Source organism: Amphiprion ocellaris, chromosome 17 (assembly GCF_022539595.1).
Source record: "Amphiprion ocellaris isolate individual 3 ecotype Okinawa chromosome 17, ASM2253959v1, whole genome shotgun sequence".
Classification (NCBI taxonomy): domain Eukaryota; kingdom Metazoa; phylum Chordata; class Actinopteri; family Pomacentridae; genus Amphiprion; species Amphiprion ocellaris.
Genome location: NC_072782.1, coordinates 28,998,089 through 29,008,843, shown reverse-complemented (window position 1 = coordinate 29,008,843; position 10,755 = coordinate 28,998,089). Strand labels below are relative to the sequence as shown.

Below are 10,755 nucleotides of genomic sequence, written 5' to 3'. Positions count from 1 at the left end.
GGCTTTATGAGTTGACATAGTGCCGTTTGTGCATTAGTCCTGCCCCGAACCCAGAACAATTCAAAGAGCAGTTTGTTGGTCTGTCGCTTGCTGGCACAAAGCTCTTCTTTCAGCTGCAGTCTGAGTGTAGGAAGTCAGGATTTGTAGCTCGAATCTCTCTATTCAGCTCACTTCAACAAATCTTAATTGGTGTGGTGTTTTTAGGTGAAATAATAAATACATTTTAAAGCTTTATGCGTTATTTTCAATGACTAAAAACTGCTTTTCTTTCAAAAATAAGGACATTTTAAGTGATCCCAAACTTTTAAACAGTAGATAGATTCAGACAAATATTACAGATACATTTTCATGGAAAAACTACAGAAATATGTTTCTTTGATAGTCAAAGATGAGGTTTTTGAGGGGTTCATTGATGACCAGATAAAGACTGTATTTGTTTGGTTCATTCTTGCAGCTCTCATCAATATTACTTGAAGCTAAAACCACCAAAACCACCACATTCCGATGTTATCAACCCAGTAAATAGCCCGTGACCAGAGCATATCATGTCCATGTATATGGACCAGTAGGGACATCCTCCACCTCAGGAGGCATTCTTTCCATAAACTCTGATCATTGATAATCAGAGTAAGACTGATAACCTTGGGGTTACTCTAACCTCTGTGAATGAATTCATGCAAAATCTCTTCTGGAGTCACAACCCAACGTGCAAAATGGAACTACAGAGTGCATTTTAGCCCAAGCCATCCTTCGTTTCCATGCAAAATCAAGTCAACCAAGCAGTTTAGGTGTCTAAACTTTACAAGACATGACTGAAAAACTTACTTAATGAGAATTAATTTATAATTCTATTAAAGTGGCTGTACACAAAGTCGACTTGCATCTCCTTTTCCATCCCTTCAGGCCTCCAAATACAGACTTTTACTGCACTTTGGAGGTGAAATCATGCAGTTATGCCATGATTAACTTACCTACTGAGTCTACTAGAAGGTGTAGGAGGTCTCTACTGGCCCAAACATATGGGAATGATATGCGCTGGTAACAGTTTATTTACTGTTAATAAAACATTTGAATTTGGTAGTTTTGCCCTCAAGCAATGTTAATAAGAGCAGCAAGACTGAACCAGAAAATTAAAGTCCCTCTTAAGTCGTTCATTAACCCCCTAAAAACTCATCTCCGTGTACCAACATTAAAACTAGCAACTAGCATAACTAACATAATGGAGCATTTAGCATCCTATGAGCAACATATTTCTCCTAGAAGTTGGTAAATTTGTAACCATTTGCAAGCAATTTCATCAAATAATATTTAGAAAGTTCTTCTCTAGTCCAATTAGTCAGATTCTCTAGCCCTAAAAACACATGTTGGTGCACCAAAGTTACATATTTCTAAAGTTTACATGAAAAAAATCTGCAATACCAGTCTGAATCTGGAGGCAAAACAATGTACCTGCAGCATCTATCAACATTAAAATTAAAACTAGCAGCTAGCTAGTGAACGTAATGGAGCATTTAGCATCTAAAGAGCAAGTATTTCCCATAAAAGTTGGTAAATTTGCAACTGTTTGCTAACAGTTTCATCAAATAATCTTTATAAACTCCTTCTCTAGTCCGATGAGCAACCTAAAAACTTATCTCAGTGCATCAAAGCTACATATTTCTATTGTTTGCATGAAAATAATGCGCAATAAAAGTTTGAAATGGGTGGAGAAGCAGAATACCTGCAGCATCAGTCAACATAAAAAGTAGCAGTTGAACATAATGGAGCCTTTAGCATTCAAAGAGCAGATAGTTCCCTTAGAAGTTGGTAAAAGCACAACTCTGTGAACTATTTCATCAAAAAATCTTTAGAAAGTCCTTCTGTAGTGCTCAAAAGTCATCTCTGTGCTTCAAAGTTGCATATTTCCTTTATTTTTCCATTAAAAAAGTCCCCTTACACCTTAAAATAGCTCAGATGTAACCCTATGCCGTTGCAGAACTATGAAGAACCCACCTCAGCACACCAGCTCACCTACAGCTACTCTGAGCTACACAATGGCAAGTTGTAATGTTGGAGTAAAACCTGGAGTCGAAACCTGATTCTGGAGAATAATAGTAAAGAAAGTATCATTGGTTCCAAACTCTACGAGTCTGAATTCATGTTTTTGAGACTGTTAACGATTAAGTGCAGATTTTTAAGGTGAAAATATTCATACATGAGTTCTTATTTCACTCATGAACACATAAAATAACCGCATGAACATGTTAGCGTGATCAAAAACTTGATCTGAAATCTTTTTAAAGCCGCTGGCCACAAACCAAAACCAACGAGCTGAAACATGCTATGAAGCAGAGTGTAGGTTTATTGCTGTAATTAACCATTTTCACATGCAAACATTCATGTGATCCGGTGGTCATATAACTACAATAATTGGAGCCGCATTGAAGCTCAAATATCTCTTAGATTAAAACTGCCTGATGTATTTATCTAGGAGGAAAATTGTAGAGAAAACTGGCAGTGAAGTGACAGATTTGATGATTAAAAATGCTGCTTAATGACTGGTGTCAAGTCTGATGCCAAAGAATTTAAACAATATGTTCAACCATGAAATACGTCCTGAGCAGCCTGTTTATTCTGACATAATGCCAACATAGTCAACAGTGACTTGGCTCGGAGGGATGAATGAACTTTGTGCACTCGGTTTACATCCCAGAATGAGAAGTGCAGCTTCACAAACAGCCAGCAGAGGTCGCTACTGCTTTACTTTAATGTGTAAATCCAACACATGAGCTTTAGGAGGAAAGTGGGCAAAGTTGAGGAGAGTTCTGGCTGCAGATTTCAGCTTATATTGTGCATTTTATTCACATTTTTTAGCAGAAAGAAGTGTGATTATAGTTCTTGCAGGAGTTTTTCAGTAATATTTTTGTGCAAACAGCATGTGGAGGGAAAATGTGGTCAAAAGAAGCTGATTTTTAGAACTTTGAGGACATAAAATGAGTTTAAATGCAGCAGGATTGTGATTCTAGTTGTGATGTTAGAGTGAAATTTGAAAGTTCTGGTTCACTTGTCCTATTTTATGACCCTACGTCAGTGTGGAAACACCCCTAACGTCTCCGTCTGGCTCTCCTCCCTCTATCCTTCACCATTCTGAGCTCCAGATCTCCTCAGGGAACATCAGGACACTGCAGGCCTTAAACCTGCAGAAACGACCCTCAGATCTCCATCCTGGTGAGATCCTGGAGGATGGGGGTGAACCGAGCACTGCAGCTGCTCGCTCTGCTGGTGGGGTTCCTCCGGGCGTCTCAGGGGGCTGGTGAGGTCCCGGCGTCCCAGCTGAGGATGCTCTCGCTGGGACTGGCTCACCTGCTGCAGGGGGTGCAGGAGAACGTGGATCGGATGGAGCAGCAGGGAGGGATGGTGGCGGCCGAGCTGGACAGAGCCACAAACAGCCTGGAAAATATTCAAAAGTAGAACTTCCAGACTAGACGGACTCACAAACAGGTGAGGATGGAACTGTTTTTGTGGTTTTTAAAGCAGATCAGACAGAAAGAGTCCAGAGTTTGACAAGTTTTTACACTAACAGTTTATAGGAATACAATAAACATTTATTTTCATTATTTTCCTGATTAAAAACTGTTCATTTAGTCCATAAAATATCAGAAAATAGTGAAAAAGACCAAGGTAGTGTTATGAAATTGTTTGTTTTGTCTGATTCACACTCGCTTGTGGTCATGTAATATAGAGAAATCCAGACAATCCTTATATCTGAGAACTGACAAGTGTTTGTTAATAATAAAAATAATAATTTTATGTATGTAGCACCTTATAAATACTGTTTACAAACTGCTTTACAGACAAGTTGAAAAACAAAAGAGAGAAACTCAGGATGAACATTGAACAACAGAAGGTTGATCAGTCCAAACATGGTAAAACGTAATAATAAAAAAATTTAAATAAATTAGTACAACAGCACCACATATAATAATAAAATGCCACGTCCAAGTAAAAGAAAGAACAAGTGAAATAAAAGAAAATAGCAGGTAAAACCACAAATACAAGGCTAAAAATGGTAATAATAATAGTAGTAAAGTCAATAAAAAAAGGGTAAAAGAGAAGGAAATGTTCAATAAAATAAATAAATAGGAAAATATAATATGAAATATAAATGTATTGAATATATTAAAAAAATGTAAAAAGAAAATACATTAGACAATAAAAATAGATGATTTTAAAAAATTATAAAAATAAAAATAGAAACAAAAATTGAAATAGATGACCTCACATAAATTGTTATAATAACAGCTGCAACTTTAGGTGTGGCTGCTTTAAGAGGTAATGCTTTTATACTGTAAGTGAGGACATATTTAAAGGAAACATTTTTTTTAAATGCCTTTTTTACTTTACATCTTCAGAAATTTCATGCAAAAATCACTTTGATGCACATTTTAATCTGCCATCTCAGTATTTTCTTTGGTGCATTCGTCCCTGATTGCTGCAGATGTAATGAGTTGTTCTGCAGGTGAGGAAGGAGCAGCAGATCCTCAGCGCCAGGAAGGATCAGACTTGGAGTTCGGTCAGAGATCTGCAGGATCTGGAAGCAGAACAGGAAACTATGAAGCACCGGATCAACCGGATCCTCCACAGCGTGAAGAGTCTGACCGAGCCGAGGACGAGGGCTCGGAGTCAGCTGGACGTCAGATCCATGAAGGTCAGAAACTCACTTTGTGACATTAACTGGACTCACATGGATCCTAACAGAGCACTAGTAATCTGGATTTCAGCTCAGGGATCGTAAAAATGCCTCAGTCAGACCAAACTGGTGCAATTGGATTAAGAGAATTAGTGTTGGACCAGATATATTCTTTCTGAGCATGTGTCCTTCTTCTGTTATATTTCTATGGATTAGAGGCTTCACAACTGGTAGAACCACTTAAACCACGTCAAGAAAGCTACACTATCGTTCAAAGGTTTGGGGACAACTTCATGTTTTCCATGTAAACTCACTTTTATCCATGTACTAACATAACTGCACAAGGGTTTTCTAATCATCAATTAGCCTTTCAACACCATTAGCTAACACAATGTAGCATTAGAACACAGGAGTGATGGTTGCTGGAAATGTTCCTCTGTACCTCTATGGAGATATTCCATTAAAAAACAGGTGTTTACCACAATGTCTAGACTGTATTTATGATTGATTTCATGTTATCGTCATTGAAAAAACTGTTTTTCTTTCAAAAATAAGGACATTTCTAAGTGACCCCAAACTTTTGAACAGTAGTGTACATTTTGACTAAATGCTTTGGAGCTTGTAAATGTAAATCTTATTGGATCGCTTTATTTAGGATCCATTTAAACAGTTGAGTTGGAATCTCTAATTAGACATCCATAGCAGAATCATTTCACACAAACTGAAAAACTACCAGGGACAACATCATTAGCCATGTAAGAATTGACCTTTTGGATGAGCCATAGCAGAAACCAAACCAGAAAATTAGTGAGAGATACTGGATGCTGGTGAATGATTTAGTCAAGTGTTGAATTGAAGAAGACAGTCATAGGGGTCAGGTTGCACACCAAAGAAACTCCACTTCTGCAAAAGATACACCTCCAAGCCAGACTGAAGTATGAGTAAATAAAACTAGTATGTTTAAAAATGCCCACTCTGTTAACCTGCACTTGGGAAATGTTTGAACTGTACTATCACAGAGCTGGAAGCCTTCATTTGTTCAACTTTTCTTACTAGTTAAAGTGTTAAAATTCCTCTGTATTAAAGCTAAAAACAGTTCAGAAGTCCACTGGTGTCCACAAGTTTTGAGCATATGGAGTTCTGTTTCTTTCATACTGGATTCTGTACTGATTTTCCTCTTAAAACCTTCTGATATTTTGAATTTGTGGCAGGTTCTTATAGACAAACGGACTCGACTCCTCTCCACTCTGATCTCGGAGGTTTCAGCCCGAGAGAAGATGATCGACAGACGCCTGCAGCACATCGAACATCTGGAGAAACAGCTGTCTTCAGGTTTGACATTTAATGGTTTGGAAGCAGGACGTGTTGTTCATAAAGCTTCTCTTCATCTCTGACCTGTCTTTATGTGTTTCAGGTGGCTGAGAGCCTCCAGCAGCTCTGAGGGCAGATTCTCTCCACAATATTTCACAGCTGCATCAACACACTGACTCACAAATACACTCGCAAGATGAGAACGATCTGACAAAATCATTTAGAGCTAAGAAATGGTGGAAAATTACTCAGATCCTGAGTAAAAGTATCAATACTGCAATGAAAAAATGGTAAAAGTTGAAAAAATGGTAAAAGTTCTACATGAAAAATCATATTTAAGTTGAAAAATGTAAATGGAAAAAAGCTGTGAACAACTCATCGAGCTCTAAAACGTGAGATTACACAAGTCTGAAACTGATCTTTTTTAATCTTTACCGTATGTTTTCTGTTTTAAACACTTGGTTTATTATCAACTGATAATTTAAAAATAAATCTTTAAAGTGAGTCTCAAACAAAGTGTAGTAGAAAGCGCAAAATTTCCCTCTGAAATGCTGGAAATCTGAAGTAAAAAGCAGCATAAAATGGAAAACATTCAAATGAAGTACAAGGATCCAGAAATAAAGTGAAGTACAGTCCTTAAAAAAAGTACTTATATTGGCCATATTCCATGCAGTACCACTTTATATTTCTAATCTGCAGCATTTATTTGACAAAACTTTGGATTTAAACAAATAACACATCATCCCTAACAGCTGGAATATTTGTTGTCAGTTGCAGTACTTGATTGTACCAGTAGCTCCAAAGTACTGCAGAAAAGAAAGTTAATATAAGCAGTATTAACAATAATGAAGGTGAAAGTGAGCGAAATAATAATAATATTAGTAATAAAATAAAACAAAAAACAGCTGTACTGTCTTTTAAGATTATGTTTTACATTAAAACCATAACTTTAGCAGTAATTATAATATTTAATAATTTGCCAAAAATTAAGTTTGAGCTCCTTTAATAGAAAATATTTGCTGCATCACTATTTACATTAAAAAAAAAAGTCATATTGCATCTAATATTTCCCCCATTTTTCTGTGCAACAAGTACTTTTACTGCGATGGAGTATTTTTACATGGTGTTTCCTTATTAAAACTTCAGAATAGTTGTTTCACTTCTGCAAACTGGCCACAAAAGCACACCAGAGGTTTGTGTTAACAGCTGCAGAGAACGTTTCCTCAGTGAGTTGTGTTTATAAAGGTTAAAAATACAACGTCCCTCCTCCTAAGTCACCGTGTTGTGGCTCTGACTTCCACATTGTTGCTGTCCAGGACGGTGGCGAAACGCCTTGTGAAGATAAGCCGCACCCAAATAAACACAAAAGTGAAGTCAGATACTAATAACACTCGCAGCTTTCATAACCTAAAAATATCACATAATGATGAATTCACATTATTTTTAGCCTGAATACAAAATAATCTGAAGACTGGAGGGTAAAATCTAGAAAATTTAAGCTCGGTCATGTTTATGTGCCATAAAAGAACACAAAATCTAAATCCACTCCTAGAGCTACAGCTGTTTCGTCTGAATCCCTTGAGTTCTCTTCACATTGTGTGTGTGGAAATGTTCTTACTTTCACTACTAAACATAGCCGTGAATTCACTTGTTGATTTCCTACGATCATCTAAGAGTTTGTTCTGACCACATCTGTTCCTCAGAGATGATGGTTCTCCACTATCCTTCAGGTTTTAGTGATGTGTTGGACGGTTCTTAGCCTCATTTTAGTAGTTTCATCTCCTTAGTTGTTTTCTTTGCTTGATGCAGACCAATAATTTTATCCTTGTGAGACAGATGAACATCTTGTCCATGACCACAGGATTTGTCTTCCAACATGGTTGTTTAAGAAATGAGAAGCTCCTCACTGCATTAGTTAAAGCCAAGTGGCACTTTTTTTTTGGACAGACAGTGTATAATGAGGTGATGCTGTTTTATATATTATTATTTAACTGTGATGTGACGCAACATGGCACAACTCTTATATAACCTCAACATTTGTAGACGACTTTATTTAAAGATTCTTATGGGTCAGTGATCTCAGCCTCCAGATTCTCTTATTAGATAAACTGCAAGAAAAGGACATTTTTGCAATTCCTTCTTACATTAACCTTTGAAATAATGTTTTATTTTAGAAATATAGTAGGAAAAGAAACTGCCTATAGAGATAAAATTACTCCTCTTCTCTCAGGTTCACTGATAAAAACATGTGATATTGTTTTTCTTTGTATTTCATTTAAATGCCGTATGATACGATAAAAAATATTACAGAAATAATGGAGTGAAACCAGTGGTGCAGATTGTGCAGGAGTTTCACAACTCAAATACTATTTCACTGTCAGAGAAAGAAACAAAAGTGGATTATATGTAAAAAGATGGTGCCCAACACATGAAAATAAAAGGAAAAGCAGCTCAGAATATAAAAAAGTATAAATGAATGATTGGTAAACAATGTCAAGAGACTCTAAAAAGAGAAAATATATAGATCTCTAATAACTTTTATGATTTTCTGACTTTCTTGTCACACTGTCATGAGTTTGCATTTTTAATTTGCCCAAAATTTTGGTTTTAAGACATAATGCCTGTGAAACTAACAGGATTCGACAACCTTATAGTTGCTACTTATGGTTATATTTTGAAGAATTTTTTATTGCATTTTTTATGGCCACACTAAATGCTGTTTTACTATCTGAGTGTTCAGACTGTGCCGCCTTCTTGAATTTTACCGTGTTTCTGTATTATATAACAATCTGAACAAAAAACGGTGTAAAAATTGCTCATTGTAGTGATGAATCACTGTTCCTGTTATGGCCTCAGGTGATTGTGTGCCGTCTTGTGTCTGGGTGGGTTTCTCTTGGGCCTTTGTATGGGAGCTGGCATGTGTAGGTCCAGCTGTGGCTGGTCTGAGAGCATCTCTGGACCTCCAGCTGCCAGACATCTCAGCTAACGAGTCTGGAGATGAAAACCCGAACTTCAGCCTATGTTCTCCCCGCCTCCCATCCTGTCTGACTGGGCCACCACCCACTTCCCTCCACTTTCAACCAATCGGTCGCAGGCATCGTCACACCTGCAGAGGATTAATCCTATAACCAAAGTCTCAGTCAGGGTGGCTGGGATTTAATGTGACCAGTTTACACTGGTGCTGCTTGTGTGTGTGTGTGTGTGTGTGTGTGTTGTAGGTTCCATAGCTAAGCAGAAATTAGAGCTTCAGTTAGCAGCTGCTATTTCAGTGAGGAGCTAACAGTCTTGATGAAGACTCCTGTTAGCAGGTTGCTAATTTGCTGAGAAGCTACTTATGACTTGAGTCTTTGCATGTTGTGTCTTGTTAAGTGCTTAAGTTTGGATAAGGAGTTTAGTCATATTGCTTTTGTTTAGCTAGTTTAAAAACTCTGTTAGCCTTTGTTTGGTTTTATTTGGTTCTTTGATTTAGCAGCATCCACCAGTCTTGTTTTTCTTTGTTTGATCACTGTTATGTTAAGTTTGACACTGAGCTATAAATTGCTTTACCTAAAGCAACAACAACTGGTTGTTTTTGTTGCACCCAGCTGACTATAGCGGTTGGGTCGTAACGGTTCCTAAAGTAATGCATCACTTTAGAAACAGTAATGCATCACTAGGTGCAGGTTTCAGTTACTGCTTTTATTCTGATAAGACGTCACTATGATTCAGTTAACATGCAGTTAAGTCCTGTCAACAATTTTGTGGTTTTGGGTAGATTTTTATCAACTTTGATGTTGGTTTTGTGGTATTTTTTCCTGAAAGAGCATAAAAGACCAATCCTGTGTATGTCCTCCTACTTATGTTCTGATATGTGGGGAAAAAAGTAAGATTTAATGTTATATTAACTGACAATGCATCTGCAAAAATAATGTGATGAATTGCTTTCTTTGGAAGTAAAGTACATGAATTAATGCATTTGTTTTTTGAGTAGGAGATTCATTATTAAAGAAAATAAATAGAAAAAGAAAATGTGATGATAAAATCCTTACATTTAAATCATGAATTTTTGATATGAAATATAATTTCTAGCAGCCCAATCCAGAGGTGGTGGTTTGAGAAAATGTTCAGATCTTTTCCATAAGCAAAAGCATATTAATAATATTCTTTGACAAGTAAAAGTCCTGTAAAAGGATGCAGGAATATTCATTGCTACTCATACATTTATGTGGGTGAAGCATTTTTATATCAGGATGCAACTACAAAATTCTTATTATTATTGTTGATTTATGTGTGCAGTCGAATGACAGCTTCAGTTTGTACAAATCAAATCCAAACCAGCAGATTTGTGGCCTCTTAGTTGACTCTGAGCCAAATGTGACAAAGGTTTTGTGTCCAATCTTGGAGGACTGAGCTGATATCTGGTGGCCTTTAGTCACCGTCTTTGTCTGTCCCCTCTGGTGTTCCCAAACAAACCTCCCACGAGCCGACCTCTGGCCCACAACGGAGGGGAAAAATAGGAAGACAAACAGCAAGAGGCAAAGGGGAATAAAGGATTGCTCTCAGGAGTAAATAATAATAATACAAAAATAAGCATACAGATGTAAGAAAGAGCAAGAAAATGAGGATGGGAGATAAAATTTAAAATGTGAAAGTGTGAAAAACAGCTGAAATATTGTACACATCAGCTATTTTTTTAAAGATTGTAACTAAAAATCAGTGTTGCTGCATATGAGAGATAATTAAGTGAAGTTGAATAGTTGTGAGGTGTCCCAGAGCTGCAACTACGCCCCCTAGAG

At 37.0% G+C, this 10,755-nt stretch overlaps 1 long non-coding RNA gene across 1 annotated transcript; it reads left to right on the top strand.

Annotated features, from left to right (window-relative positions):
• The first annotated feature begins 2,513 nt into the window (after positions 1 to 2,513).
• Positions 2,514 to 9,961, top strand: LOC118471145 (uncharacterized). Its single transcript, XR_008604523.1, has 4 exons — positions 2,514 to 3,480; positions 4,499 to 4,687; positions 5,881 to 6,001; positions 6,084 to 9,961. It is a non-coding gene; the product is annotated as an uncharacterized LOC118471145 (long non-coding RNA).
• Positions 9,962 to 10,755: the final 794 nt, after the last annotated feature.